This window comes from Trichosurus vulpecula, chromosome 8 (assembly GCF_011100635.1).
Source record: "Trichosurus vulpecula isolate mTriVul1 chromosome 8, mTriVul1.pri, whole genome shotgun sequence".
Lineage (NCBI taxonomy): Eukaryota > Metazoa > Chordata > Mammalia > Diprotodontia > Phalangeridae > Trichosurus > Trichosurus vulpecula.
The window spans coordinates 217,178,194-217,192,837 of NC_050580.1; positions in this window are offsets into that span (position 1 = coordinate 217,178,194).

Below are 14,644 nucleotides of genomic sequence, written 5' to 3' on the forward strand. Positions count from 1 at the left end.
CTCTTAGAGCTCCCAAGTGTCTTCTTATATTTCTTCTTCGGGGCCACGTTCATTCTTTAATTTTACATCATACATTTTCAATTGTTTTGTTGCTGTCACTCTTTCCTAGCCATTGTAATTTAAAGGTGTACAATCCTTGCTCAGGCTTTTTGGAGGCATCTGTGCTCTTGTTTATTTTCACCAGGCCACACCACTCAGCTCAGGAGTCTATGGTAAGCTCCTATAGCCATCAAATCAGTGCCCTTCAGATTTGGCAGACGTCCAGCCACCCTCAGAGTCAGCATAGCCTCCTGACCAGGTACATTTCCATGTGGCTACAATTTACCTGAATTGGTGCTATATTCTTGTCGAGTATCTTTTCTGTGCTATTGTTAAGTAAACTTTTTTATTAAATATTGGATGATACCTGAATGATTTGTTTGATTCTAATCCTGAACCTAAACTATGAGGCCAGCTTGAGTCATACCTGGCCTTCAGTGCCAAATGAGGAGAATATACATTTACGTGAGACACAGTCCTTGCCTTTATGGAACCTATGGTATAGTAGGAGGATGTGAAATATACCTCTATTGAAATCCTTTTGTGGAAGGAGGCAAGATGGTGGAGTAGCAGGAAGCAATATAGCAGAGCTCCCATTCACAAAACATTTCCAATCAGACCTAGAAAATGCACCAGGTCAGATTCTGATGGGAAAATCCAGAAAAAGTCACAGTGAGTCCTTGGTATGGCTTGGGTCAGCATAGATAGACAGAGAAGTCTATTGACTCTGAGGACTAGATCAGGACAAGGATGGAGCATTCCCACAGTAGGTGAAAGGTTGTGCACCAGGGCAAGAGGAGGTCCCAGACCCATACCAGAGTACCTCAGATCAATACTGGCATACTGTGATAAAGATGGGTACCAACTGGCAGCTACTTAGTTCTGAGTCACAGATCCAAGAAGTACCAAGAAGAGGAACTGAGCATGGGGTGGGAGGGGTTCTGTGGTTCTCAGATAGGGAGGCCTTGGGTGGTGTATGGAGAAAGGAGGAAGTTCAGGAGCAAGCAGCAGTGGTTTGGCTCAGATTCCAGGAGCAGAGTAGGATTTCATTTCTAATATCTAGCCCAGCCTGCAGAGGAATAAGCAGGGCAGAAATCTCATACCAAAGAGGAACCTACAAGTCCATCTCTCCAAACCAGCAGAATTTTTCAGCTGGCTAATAGGAGATTGAGTACAGCAGCATCTATTGTTGCTCTTGCCAAAAGTCAGGAACTTGCACAGCTCAAACCAAAGCAAAAAACCCTGAAAATCACAATGGACTGAACAGAGGCCAATGACATCATGAGACAACAAGAAATATTAAAACAAAGTCAAAAGGATGAGACAATAGAAGAAAATGTAAGTTATCTCATAGCAAAAATAAAGAAATGGCCAGCATAGCAAATGAAAAAAAAAATTAAGAAGGAATAGACTATCTGTATGTCATGACCAAAAAAAGAGCCTAGACATCAAGAAATCTTAAAAGAAAACCGTCCAGAAGTCTTAGGACCAGAGGGCAAAGTAGAAATAAAAAGTATCCACCAGTCACGTACTAAAAGAAACTTTAAAATAAAAACTCCCAATCACATCATGGCCAAAATCCAGAGCTCTCAGGTCAATAAAAAATGCTGCCAGCAGTCAGAAAGAAAGAATTCAAGTACAGAGGAGCGCCAGTCAGAATTATACATAATTTAGCAGACATGACTAGGAAGGAACAGAGAACTTGGAGTACTATATTCTAGAATGGCAAAGCATATGGACTTACAGCCAGGACTAATTTACCCAACGAAACTGACTTTAATGCTACAGAAGTGAAAATGGGTCTTTAGTGAAATAGAGGACTTTCAAGCATTTCTGATCAAAAGATTAGAGCTGCATAGAAACTTTGAAATTCAAACCATTGAGAAACATTAAACAGAGAAACATTAAAAAAAAATGAACAATGATAATTGACTAAACAAGTAAATTACTTGCAACTCTAATATAGGAAGATGATACATGTGTCCCCTCTGAGCTCTATCAGCTTCAAGGGACAAAGAGTAAGTCTAATTAGACAAGGTCTGGGATTGGTTTTGTTATGGCTTGATGATCTTAAGAGAAGAATACAAAGGAGAGAGAAAGAGGAATACACTGGGGGTGATGGAGTGGGGGGATAGTGAGAGGGAAGGGAAAAATAGGTTAGGGAAAATTCTCTCATATAATCAGGATGAACAAATAAACATCTATACAAATAAGAAGGAAGGGGTAGAAAAAGCAGCTGACACCTGAGCTTTCTCTCATATGAACTGGTTAAAGGAAGGATGATTATATACATACACACAAAGTTGAATACAGATATATTTTTCATTCAACAGGGAAATAGAAGGGAAAAGGGGGGAACTAAGAGGAAGGGTAGGCTGAGGGAGGGATTAGTCTCAAGCAAAACAAACTCTAAGGATGAACAAAAATAGGTCTTTGAGCTGGCAAAGAATTGTTATCTAAGGAAGTGTTCATAAATTGGGGAATGGATGAACAAGTTATGGTATATAAGTGTGATAGAATATTATTGTACTATAAGAAATGATGAAAGGAGTGGTTTCAGAGAAACTTGGGAGACTTGCAGGACCTAGTACTTAGCAAAGTGAACAGAACCAGGAGAACAATTTATACAATGATAGCAATATGGTAAAAGCAAAGAGCTTTGAAAGGATTTGGAACTCTTATCAGCATAATGACCAACCCCAATTCCAGAGAGCTAATGATAAAACATGCTATCTGCCTCTTGATATAGAGTTGCAGGTCTCAGAGTGCAGAATGAGACAATTTCTTTTTGGAAGGGAACACAGCCAATGTGGAAATTTGTTTTGATTGACTATATATGTTTATAATAGGGTTTGTTTTTCTGTAGTTCTCAAATGGAGGTGGGAAATTGGGGTGGGAAGATGAGAAGGCTGGTTGAAAAGACAGATGTGTTTATATGTATACATAATTTTTATATACTTTATAGGATGAGCAGAAATGAGACAACATATAAGACCTTAAGAGGTAGGTAAGGAGAGAAGGAGAAAGAAACCTGGAAAAGACAAAATAGAAAAAGAGTACTAACAAAAGAGGCTGCTACATCTAAAAAGAAAGAAACCCTTCTCTTCTATCCTGGCCCACCTCAGATAGAACTTCTTCCATGAAGCCTCTCCTGATTCTTCCAACTGAAAGTGATTTCTGTAGCTTGTCCTAAGAACACTTTATCTGCCTTTTTCCCCTGCACCAAGAAACTCAGTCCAGTGAGGAGTTCAGACACCAGTACAAACAGCAATGATACCTAATATTACATGACAAGTGCATTAAAGAATTATCAAAAATAAGTGCTATATGAGACCTAAAAGAGCTTGTAGATACACGAAGGCAGTAATGAAAAAACCCTTTAAAATACCTTAAGAGTCTGGCCCATAGTTATATAGCACAGTCATGCATTGGCACTGTGCATGGTGGGGTGGGGTCAGAGAAGCAATTCACTCATCGATTCATTCAACAAATATTTATTCTCTACCCCCATGGGTGAGGAATCAGTCCAGGTGGGGAGGAGCAGTGTCCACTGCTGGCTCCAACTCTATCCCTCTTCTGCTCCAACAGCCTCCAAATCTCAGTATTCTCGATCTGGCCAAATTGCTGTCACACCTGCACCTGGTCTCCAGGGGAAGCACTACTCCCCTGTTTTAATGACCTAGGTGTGGAAACATTTAATTCTTACTGGGAGGAGCCCTCAAGCAGCTCAAGCGGCAATTTTATTTAAAAAAAACTAAGGTTATCAAAGCAAAAAGGGCTGCATGTGGGATGTATAGAGTTTCAATGAAGAAACTCACCTTTGCTGAATCCAGTTCCTGAGTTGGTCTGGATACCAAACGGAGTTAAATTTTCAACCTGAGCAGATTTGGCACCATTGTAAAATCTTTCTCAGATTTTCTTATCTTCACCTTATCCACTATGGCCTCAGTCTACAATGTCCTTCTGTTCTGCTGTTGCTCTTGGGGTCTATGGTCCTAAGATGCAGTTTAGTTCCTCAAATAGCCATGGGGTATTAATAACAGACATTTTGCTTCCCATGAAGCTTTTTCTGCATTTGCCTTGGTCCCCCAAAAGGAAAGCAATTTTCTATTTGACCTCCAAAGATTACTCTCCTGGACCTCAGGTTATCTTTTATTGATTTTGCAAGTGTTTCAAAAGTCTTCCATAGAAGTCTCTCAGTCCAGACAAATCCTAGCTACATCCCTGTTCCATTTCTTTCTGACTGGTTCCAGGTACCAGAAACATTTCCCCTAACCTTGTTGTTAAGGCTAGTTCTATCCCTCACTGAAACTCAATTTCTTCACATACCAATTGCTTTAAGGCAGCAGCACCTCATTTTACTCTCTAATGGCCATATAGCCTTGATAGCACATGGCAAATACTATTTTTCCCTTGGGTCTTTATGCATCACATCCATTCCCTGTGACAACCAAAAATGGATTTCTCATCTTTCTGTTTCAAAATGTGCTTTCCCTTTTTGATGTTCACTAATTACCCATTTATTTTGGGGCTCCCTCAACCTTCACCTCATTTGCAAAGCTAACCTCTGGTCCTGATTTCAATGAATAAGTAAGATTTTTCAACTAATTATCCACCCTACCCACATCTCTAGTTCTTCCTGCTAATTCATCACTCTGGTACCCCCCAAGGGGGTCATTTTCCAGAATCATGTCATTATAATTTTACAATATAAAAATATTTTAAATATACATTGAGTTACAGCCTTCACTATAGTCCTTCTCCAATACCTCATTGAAATGGCCCAAGGTTTCTGCAGGTGATGCCAACAAAATACAAGTCCTGGCAAATTCAAACAAGTTGGAAGGATTTCAAGTATAAACCTATAGGATCACAGATTCAGAGTTGTAAAGGACCTTAGAGGTTCTCAAATCTTATTCTCTCATGCTACAGATGAGGAAACTGAGTCTCATAGAAGTTAAGTCACTTGCCCAGCATCACACAGCCAGCTGGTAAATAGGTAACTCAGGATTCAAAAAGAGGTGTTTCTGACTCCAAGTCTGGCATTCTATCCATTGCCCAGTGTATCATCTGAAGCCTCTTTTAAGTCCAGTGAGACTCTTCATCAGAACTTGGTCTGTGATGAATGTTTTCCGCAATAGCAACTCAAAGACCATCTATCAAGTTGTAAAGGGTCTGAAGTCTAGCCTGAAACTAATGTATAAGGAGTATCCACACAGATGATATCATAGTATTTGGAATTTGAATTACAGATATGATTTCCCCAAAGAAGAAAGAGACATTTCAACATACCATGTAAACAGACTACGGGTACTCACATTATGTGTCTTTAAATGAGCTCCTACTCCTGGGAAGATTGACTCCAAAATAGACTCAATTAATCAATCAACCAGAATTTATTAAATGCTTCCTATGTGCCAAGCACCATGCTAAGAGCTGGAGTTACTAGTACAAAGAATGAAACAATACCTACTTCTGAGGAGCAGGGATTTTAATCATGATGACAAGAATAAAACGTTTTAGGAAAACTAATGTTTGTATGCCACTCATAATTTTCAAAGTATTCTCATATACATTTTCTCATTTGATTCTCATACTATTATTGCAAGGCAAGTAAGGAAAGTATTATTATGTTGTTTGATAAATAAGGAAACAGGCCAAAGAAGTTTTAGTTTGTCAAATGTCACATAGTAAGTTAGCATCTAAGTCTCAAACAGGATTTGCGTCAATTAAATTTAACAAATGTGTATTAAGCACCTGAATTGTGTGACGTGCTAGGCTAGATACAATTTTTTTTAATAAAAGGAAAAACAACCCCTACGCTCAAGAAGCTTACTTTCTTCTGGGAAGCAGGGAATGCAATATATAAAATAGATAAATAGATGTAATAGCTCACAAACAGGAAGGTGATTGAAAAAAAAGCAGAAGGCATGGGTAATTTAAAAGAGAGGTAAGCTAAACTGAAGAACATTGGGGGAATTTTGTTCATTTAGCAGAGCCTGTGAATTCCTCTAGTGTTGCTACTTGGGCAAAGCCACAATACTGCTTATGCCTTGCAGAAGAAAATCCTGCACAGAAACACACACCTTGCTCCATCACAGTGTAAAATCAATCAATTAACCAAGTGTCTACTATGTGCTAGAAATTGTGGTAGGTTCTGGAGAAAATATGAAGAATAAAAGCATCCCTACTTTCAAGGAGGTTATACTCTAATGGAAAGGACAAAGGCACAACAAATACAATGAGTACACCCGGAAAAGGCTAGGAGATAGTGGCTATTGGTAGATTTCAGCCCCAGATGTATTTTGCTGTCAGAGCCCATACTAAGTTGGGAGAGACCAGAATAGCCATCTGAGTTCACATAGGACACCAAAGGACTGAATATGGATCTTCAGGAGTTTTTGCCATGAGTAGAAAGGACCTACAGTGGAAATACTTGCTAACTTTACCTGGGAACAAATGGAGTAAGAACTGAGCTTCTGGATTTTTTTGGTTTGCTCGAAGGGAGGGAGGGGTGCAGTGCTTGCTAAGGAGGATGACATAAGCAAGGAGAAGAAAGGTGGAGTGATTCTTGTGCTTGGTGTATTGACATAATTTATTCATTTTTAATATTCTGCTGAAATTTTCATACAATATATCTTTGAGTTAGCAGTGAATCACCAATGTACACAGCCAGTGATGTAATAAAAAGGAGTTTTCCTGGTAGGATGGAAGTCAAGCCAAGACTTCATCTCATTGTCTTTAGCTGTACCCTGGTGGGCATCTGATGAGAGGTCATGCTGCAAAAGAAAGGCCGTTGGGCTTTTTTTCTCCTCTCTGAGGACACCTGGTTCCAAGAAACAGGTCTCTATCTTTGGCCTGCCTATTTAATTTTTTCAGTTCTAGATGAAAGGAATGGAGGGGACTTGATAAGCATGAAAGGCAACAGGAGGTCACTCCCACACCTCCAGAGTCTGGTTTCTAGAGCCAGTATAGCATTGATGTCCTGAGGAGCAAAGAATGACCTTTGGGACTCCAGCCCAAAAGAAGGACTTATCAGGTCATCATGCTGCATCTGGACACAAACTTGGTAGGTCCAATCCTATGTAGGAACTGAGCTAAGTTGTCAACCTGTTCCAGAAGTGGTGGAGGGGAGAATACCTACAAGCACAAATTCTACTTGCAGCCTTTCCTAGGCATGTACATGCTTTCACTGCAATGTGTGTATAGTCACCATTGCTGCTGGAGTGGTGAGGGGAAAGAACTTCCTCTCTCCAGCCCCCAATGCCTTGTCAAGAAATCCAGGGAAGAACTAGGACTGGCTGTGTTCCAACAAAAAAGCCATCTTTTTAAAAAAAGAGCCTAAAAGCCACCTTTCCTCATTCCTTATAAGCCACAGAATAGGCAGTGTTTCCTGTCTCAGTTACCAATATTATGTCATAACTCCCAGTCACAGAGACACATAAGGACCAAACAGGAGCCAATGGTCACAGACCTCCTTTAGGAAGGGGCATGTGCAGCTCCATGGGAAGAGTCCTGGTCCAACAGATACATATATATGTGTTTACATAGACATACATATATGCATATATGTGTATATATAATAGAAAAATTCCTTGTGTCTCCATATCCCTTCACTATAATTATGCTCTTTTTCAAATATTATTTCTTTCTTTTTTTGAGGGGGTAAGGCAGGGCAATTGGGGTTAAGTGACTTGCCCAAGCTCACACAGCTAGTGTGTCAAGTGTTTGAACTCAGGTCCTCCTGACTCCATGGCTGGTGCTCTACTCACTGTACCACCTAGCTGCCACCAATTATGCTCTTTTTCAAACTTTAAATGAAATTATATTAACATCAATTAACTTTGAAAGGAAAAATGAGGAAGTTGGATTAGATGATCTCTAAAGTAGTTCTAGCTCTTAATCTATGATCCTAATTCATGATCAGGACCCTGATTCTGATCATTCGAAGTTGAAGAATGTCAAGAACATAGAGATTTAAAGTCAACAGAGCAGAGCCCTTAATCTTGCTTTCCATATGGTAGGCTCACATTCCCAAAGAACTGGATCTCATCATTTTCCTATCCCATGCATCTGACTCTCTACTAGATTTTGCCTAGGAAATATTTTGCACACAGAAAAGTTCCCTTGTCATGCCCAATGGAAGATCATAGTAGGTCAGGAGGGCTAGGCAGATGTTCAGTATTGGGGAAACAGCAAACACATGAAACACAGGTAGAGTCAAAAGGCAAGCTGGAACTAGGCAAGAAGATGAAAACCATGAAAACAGTCAGAACCCAGGAGGCATGCAAAACCTTAAGGAATTGTGAGAAACAGATACACTGTACTGGCAGCAAGAAAGGGACCTTGAGAAGCAATGTTGGCCAGGATGAAGAACTGTGGATTTGGAGACAAAAGACTACTTCAGGACAGTCAGTCAATCAATAATCATTTATTAAGTGCCTATAATGTGCCAGGATAAATAGGAAAACAATTAGAAGAGGGAAGGCACCGGAATTTAAAAAGGATTGGGAAAAGCTTCCCATAGAACATGGAATTTTAGTTCGGACTTGAAGGAATCCAGGGAAGCCAGGAGGCAGAGCTGAAGAGGGAGAGCATTCCAGGCATTGGGGATAGCCAGAGAAAATGCCCAGTCAAAAGATGGAATTTCTTGTTCAAAGAACAGCATGGAGGCCAGTGTCACTGGATCAAAGAATATGTGAAAGGGAATTAGGTATAAGAAGACAGGAAAAGTAGGAGAGCGCTAGGTTATAAAGGGCTTTGAACATTTTTACCAAGGATTTTGTATTTGATCCTGAAAGTGATAGGGAACCTTTGGAGTTTATATATTGAGTGGGCAGGGGGTACCATGAATGGACCTGATTGCTTTAAGAAAATCACTTTGATTTGCATTTCTCTAATCAGTAGTAATTTAGAGCATTTTTTCACATGCTTATAGATATCTTTAATTTCTTCCTCTGAAAACTGCCTGTTCATATCCTTTGACCATTTCTCAATTGGGGAGTGACTTGTATTCCTATATATTTGGCTCAGTTCCCTGTATATTTTAGAAATGAGGCCTTTATCAGATACACTAGTCGTAAAGATTTTCTCCCAATTTTCTGCTTCCCTCCTAATTTTTGTTGCATTGGCTTTTTTTGTACAAAAAACATTCAATTTAACATAATCAAAATTATCCATTTTGCATTTTGTAATGCTCTCTATCTCTTGTTAGGTCATGAATTCTTTTCTTTTCCATAAATCTGATAAGTAAACTATTCCTTGCTCTCCCAAAATACTTATAGTATCAGCCTTTACTCCTAAATCATGAACCCATTTTGACTTTATTTTGGTATATGGTGTAAGATATTGGTCTATGCCTGGTTTCTGCCCTACCATTTTCCAATTTTCCCAACAGTTTTTGTGAAATAGTGAATTATTAGCCCAGAAGCTGGCCTCTTTGGGTTTATCAAAGAGTAGATTGCTATAGTTGTTGACTTCTCCATCTTGTGTTCCTATCCTATTCCACTGATCCACGACTCTGTTTCTTAGCCAGTACCAGGTAGTTTTGATGACTGCTGCTCTATAGTACAGTTTAATATCTGGTATGGCTAGGCCACCTTCTCTAGCATTTCTTTTCATTAATACCCTAAATATTCTAGACTTCTTGTTCTTCCAGATGAATTTTGTTATTATTTTGTCTAGCTCAGTAAAATAATTTTTTTGGTAGTTCAATTGGTATGGTACTGAATAGATAGATTAATTTAGGTTAAATTGTCATTTTTATTATATTGGCTCAGCCTAACCATGAGCAACTGATATTTTTCCATTTATTTAGATCTGACTTTATTCATGTGAAAAGTGTTTCATAATTATGTTCATATAGGCCCTGGGTTTGTCTTGGCAGATAGACTCCCAAATATTTTATAGTGTCTACAGTAACTTTGAATGGAATTTCTCTATCTCTTGCTGTTGGACTTTGTTAGATACCACATCTCTCCTGTCAGATTGGCTAAAATGACAAAACAGGAAAATGATAAATGCTGGAGAGGATGTGGGAAAATTGGAACATTGTTACATTGCTGGTGGAGTTGTGAGGTGATCCAGCCATTTTGGAGAGTAATTTGGAACTACGCCCAAAGGGCTATAAAAATGTTCATACCCTTTGACCCAGCAATACCACTTCTAGGGTTGTATCCCAAAGAAATCACACAGACAGGAAAAGGATCCATATGTACAAAAATATTTATAGCGGCTCTTTTTGTGGTAGCTAAGAATTGGAAATCAAAGGGATGCCCATCAATTGGGGAATGGCTGAACAAGCTGTGGTATATGAAGGTAATGGAATACTATTGTGCCATAAGAAATGGGGATGATATGGACTTCCTAACAACCTGGAAAAACCTACACGACATAATGCTGAGTGAGCGGAGCAGAGCCAGGAGAACATTATACACAACCACAGATATATGGATTCTGTGAGGACCAACCCTGACAGGCTTCGCTCTTCTCAGCAACACAAGGTACAAAGACAACTCCAAAGGACTCACGATGGAGAATGCTATCTACATCAAGAGAAAGAACTATGAAGTATGAATGCAGATTGAGGCACACTTCATGATAGCCTTTCCCCCCCCCCATTTTTTTTTCCTTTTCTCTCTTTTGTTTTTGTTTTTGGGTAGGTTTTTTTTTCGGTCCTGTCTCTTCTCTCACATGATTCATTCCATTGATCACAGTTCTTCTCCATAACTTGAGTAGTATATAAATTAATTCAATGCGAAGTTATACATGGAAGCTATATGGGATTCCATGCCGTCTAGGGGAGCGGGGGAGGGAGGGAAGAAAATCTGGAACTCAAAATTATGTAGAACCGAATGCTGTGAACTAAAAATAAAAATTAAAAAAAAAAGGAAAATCACTTTGGTCGTTGAAGGATTGATTGGATTGGCGAGAGATTTGAGGCAGACTGACCCACCAACAGGCTATTGCAATAGTTCAGACATGAGGTAATAAGGGCTCACAGAAAGAAATATATTCAAGAGACATTACAAAAATGAAATCAATAGGCTTTGGCAACAGATTGGATATGGCAGTGTGAGATAGTGAGAAATCAAGAATGACAGCTAGGCTGTAAGCCTGAGGAACCAGAAGGATAATGTTGCTCTCTATGGTAAAAGGGAAGTTAGGAGAGGATAGGGTTTAGAGGGAAAGATAACAAGTTCCATTTTGGACATGATGACTTCAAGATGCCTACTGGACATCCAATTCAAGATATTTGAAAGGCAGCTGAAGATGAGAGATTGGAGGTCATCAGATAGCTTGGGGGCAGAATAAGTAGATTTGAGAATCATCAGCATAGAGATGTTAATTAAATCCTTGGCAGCTGATGAGATCACCAAGTGAAGAAATATGGAAGGAGAAGAGAAGAGGGCCTAGGATAGAATGCTGTAGGACACCTACAGCTAGAGGGTGTGAGGAGAGGTCAGATAGGTAGGAAGAGAACCAGGAGAGAATGATGTCCTGAAAGAACAGAGAAGAGAGTATCAAGGAGAAGAGAGTGATCAACAGTGTCAAAAGATGCAAAATGAGGATTGAGAAGAGGCCACTGGATTTAGCAGCTAAGAGATCATTGGTAACTTTGAAGAGAGCAAGTTCAGTGGGGTGATAAGGTCAGAAGCCGCATTGTAAAAGGTTAAGAAAAGAACAAGAGGAAAAAAAGCAGAAGCCCCAATTGTAGACAGCCTTTCCAAGGAATTTAGTCACAAAAGGAGTAAGAGATCTAGGAAAATAGTTAGTGGGGATAGAAAAAGAATCAATGAGGGATTTTTTTGAGGATATGGGAGACATAGGAGATATGGGAGAGATGGCATATTCGCAGGTATAACAACAATGTGGCTTGCTGCTACTGTGGCTGTGTAAGACCAATAACGCCAGCACACAAAAGGGCTACCAGCACAGATTCTTTCATCTGCTTTTCTAAGGAAAGAAACCTTAAGGGGTTAACAATCTCACTTTAATCAAGCATACATATATCATTCGCTTAGTTCAGGAGGAAAAGCCAGAACCCTGAACTCCAGAGCAAATACAAACAGAAATTACAAACAGAAAATATCAACAGACCAAATAACACAAACCAGTAGACAGGTTTCTAGCTTTCTGTCCAACATCTCAGTACATAGTTACCAGGGAAGCACCAACATCTGGGTTTTCAAGCCAGGGGGAGGGGGTGCTCTTAACAACAGCTGCCCAGAGTCTCCTCTAGACAAATCACAGTACACTGTTGCAGTGAGTGAGAGCCCCAAACAAAATGCTAACCTCTGAGTTTATATACTCTTCTTAGGGCCCAAAGGCTCCACACCTAATCAGCAAAAGGGTATGGGTCTGGGGCTTCACATCCAGCAAGACTTAATCAAAGGCACTTGATTACTTTAGCATTCTAAAAGAGAAAACAGTAAAATAAAAAAGTCCCACCTTAATTACCAATACAGTAGGCAACGAGGAAAGAGCCAGTAGATAGGGAGAGGTTGAAGATAAGTCTGACAGAAGGGGCAATATGTTAGGAGTGGGACAGAATGGGATAGCTTGTCCAGGTAGATAGGTTAGCCTTGGTGAGCAGAAAGGCCACCACTTCATGTGAGAAAGAAGTGAAGGAGGAAATGGTAACAGGAGGCATCTGAATGATAGGAAATGAGGAAAAAGGGAAGAGGGTTCACAGCAAAGGGTCTCACTTTTTTCTGTAAAATATGAAGCAAGGTTCTCAGCTGAGAGAGTGGAGAGGAGGAGAAGCCATGGGAGGTTTGAGGTGGGATAAAAAAGGTTTGGAACAGGGGTAGCTAGGTGGCGCAGTGAGTAGAGCACAGGCCCTGGAGTCAGGATGACCTGAGTTCAAATCCAGCCTCAGACACTTGACACATGTACTAGCTCTGTGATCTTGGGCAAGTCACTTAACCCCAAAAAGCAAAAAAAAAAGGTTTGGAAGAGCTGCTGTTATGAGTGGGGTAGTAAGTTGATAAGAGAGCTATAGTAGGATTACCTATGATCAATGAGGGCCCAGGTGAGGTTATGTGACATAAATTTGTAGGGGACCTACGTGCATAATTTTCTCCTCCTTTGTTCAACAGAATGAAGACAGCAGATACCAGGGTGTAATCAGAGATATGATAAGGGGAGGAGGGGACTATGGACTCAAGAGAAGATGACTGTGAAGAGTGAAAATGGTTCATCAAGGGATCAAGATGGGGAAAAGAAGAGAGAGTGGCAAGTATAGGAAAGATGACCTGGGAGAGAACTGAGGGGTCAAGGGTTTGTGGTCACCGTGTGGATGAAAAAGTAGGCTTTCGTAAAGGAAGGCAGAAGGATCAGTGGAAAATCAACAGATTATGGTCAGGTAAAAGGATTTCAGAATGCTTGAACTGGTATGTATTTGTGAATGGTGGCAAGATCAAGGGTATGATCTGTGTGGTTGAGGTGAGGGGGAGGAGTAGGTCATGGAAAGAAAGTAAGTTGAAGAACTGAGTGGTTTGGGTGCTTGAGGGTGAGTCACCAAGTATGAGGGCAGGATTTAGGAAGGAAAGAAAAACTGTGAGCCAGGTACCAAACTTCCTGAAGAAGGGGAATGACCTAAAGGTCTATAGATAACAACTACCAAGATTTTGATTGAGTGGTAGATGTGAATTGCATGAACTTCAATGGTAGAGAGGTTATTGAGTGATGGAGGGGGAGAAACTAGAAGGTCAAATTCTAGCTCTGTCACTTGTGACACCATGGGCAAGTCATTAAACTTCTCTGGGCCTTAGCTTCCTCATCTGTAAAATGAGGGGTTTCAACTAAAGGCAGCTAGTGGGCAGAGTGCTGGGTCTGAAGTCAAAGTTCAAGTCTGACCTCAGACACTGAGTGATCTTAGATAAGTTATTTAACCTTGACTTGCCTCAGTTTCTTCGACTGTAAAATGGGGATAAAATAGTACCTACTTTACAATGTTGTTGTGAGAATCAAGTAATATTTGTAGAATGGCTTGGCACCAGTCTTGGAGTCAGGAAGACCTGAGTTCAAATCTAACCTCAGACACTTACTAGCTGTGTGACCTTGGGCAAGTCATTCAACCCTGTTTGCCTCAGTTTCTTCCTCTGTAAAATGAGCTCGAAAAGAAAATGGTAAACCACTCCAGTGTCTTTGCCAAGAAAGCCCCAAATACGGTCTTGAAGGGACACGACTGAAACGACTGAACCACAATAACAAATTATTCTTAGATGGCCTCCAAGGCTGCTTCTGGTTCTAAATGTCTCTGATCCTAATCCTGATCCTAATTCCCTCATACAGCTTCAGCTGCCTTTATTCCTCTCTCACCCCAGTGAGAACAAATCCCAATGCATCCTGGCCTACATGTCTGAAAATAACTGCCTAGGAAAGAAGCTCAGGGCCAAGGACAGAGATTAGATATAATTTTCTGGCAGAAATATCATCGGGACATGGATGATGCCTGGGAGGAGGGGAAGATGCAAGCATAGCATGATTATTAACGTGACTTATGTTTCTTTACTAAGATCCCCTTCCTGCTGCCAGCATTAGAGAGACGATGTGTAAGGGGAAACAGGCTGGAAGGTGATGAGTATAAATGATTGATCAG